This window comes from Gavialis gangeticus, unplaced genomic scaffold (assembly GCF_001723915.1).
Source record: "Gavialis gangeticus isolate Ggan-Ray unplaced genomic scaffold, GavGan_comp1, whole genome shotgun sequence".
Classification (NCBI taxonomy): Eukaryota; Metazoa; Chordata; order Crocodylia; family Gavialidae; genus Gavialis; species Gavialis gangeticus.
This window is the reverse complement of record NW_017728995.1, coordinates 3,854,829-3,856,539: the sequence shown is the minus strand read 5'-3', so window position 1 is coordinate 3,856,539 and position 1,711 is coordinate 3,854,829.

Sequence of the window (1,711 nt, the reverse complement as noted above, 5' to 3'; positions counted from 1 at the left end):
GCGTTAAAGCAAGTTGGAAGACTACCAGCATCTCCATCATAATAATAAAGTGAACTCTAAATAAAGCAAAAGTTGGTATACAAGCTGGCATGCTGATTAATAGAACACACTGGCTTGTATGGTGCCAGTTAATGAAGCTTTTACTGTACGTTTCATGCATTCATGAATACATGAATATATATTATGCTGCCCCCACAAGGGCCATAGCCCCCACACAGAGGCCATGGGCCCCCCTCAGGGGCCATAGCCCCCCATGGCCCCCATATGGGCTACAGCCCCCCCAAGAAGGGCCAAATGGCCCCTGCAGGGGCTACTACCACACCTGCAGGGCCCACATGCCCCACCCCAGCTCCCCAATTGCTGCCCCACCTGGCCCCATCCCCTGCTGGCTGCTGCAGCCCCCTCGATGGCTGCTTCCCCAGACCCACCCAGGCTCCCCCAGACTCCCCAATAGCTGCTCTGCCTGGCCCCACCTCCTTTCCGCTCCAAGGCCCCCATGGCTACCCCCCAACCCCAGGGTCTTCAAAAACAAAAAAACCCAAGGAAACAAGAAAAAGAAAAAAAAAAGCCTCTACTCACCCTAGAAGCAGGGGCTGTGGGGGCCCCTGCACAGCACCAGGTAGCAGGGGACAGCAGAACCCGGGCTGGGGCTGCTAGGGCTGTCACCCTGTCCTGCACTGTGCGGGCAGGGCTCCAGTGACCCAGACAGCAGCTGGAACTACTAAGTGCCAAGGGGGGGCTGGTTTTTTTTTTTTATTGTGGGGATACTCGGGAGGGGGACAGGGATTGGGGAGGCCCAGGGGATGGGGAGGATGGGGACAGGCAGGGAAGGGATTGGGGGGGCTCAAAGGGGTGGGGCTGGGTAGGGAAGGGATCAGGGGAGCTGGGGAAGTGGGCAGGGCCAGCAGGGGTCCCCCCATACCTCCTCCCCCTCCTCCAGCCCCACTCTCCATTACTTACTGGCACTGGAGCCCTGCTGCTGGCACACTGCCTGCCCTCCATGGGCAGGCAGCGTGCTTCGGCACCAGGGCAAGGGCAACCACAATGATTCTATGGCAACCAGAGCAAAGGGGTTTGAGTTGCTGCAAGAGGCATGTGCAGGCTTGTCTGGACATGCCACCCTCTTCACCAGTAGCAAGGTAGAGCTGTGCAGGGAAAAAACAGTATTAAACCTTAACAGCAGTACACAGCACATTTTAACCTCAACAGTGCTTAACATTTCACAGATTTAGTCTAGTCTAAGTGGAGCATATAACTTCACCCTAAACGAATTCATAGATTTCATAGACAATAGGGCTGGAAGGGACCTCGGAAGATCAGAGTCCAGCCCCCTGCCCAAGGGGCAGGAAGTCATCTGGGGTCAAATGATCCCAGCAAGATAAGCATGCAAATTTCTCTTGAAAAGGTTCAATGTAGGTGCTTGAAGCACCTCCGATGGCAGGCTGTTTCAGACCTTGGGGGCTTGGACAGTCAAGAAAATCTTCCTTATGTCCAGCTTCAAACAGTCTTGCAGGAGTTTATGACCGTTTGACCTTTTCATCCCTTGGGATGTTCTGGTGAACAATTGTTCCCCCAGATCCTGGTGAACACCCCTGATAAACTTATAGGTGGCCATCAGATAGCCCCTGAGCCTGCACTTTTCGAGACTAAAGAGTCCCATAGCTCCCAGCCTGTTGTCGTAAGGTCTGTTTTCCTGACTTCTGATCATGCA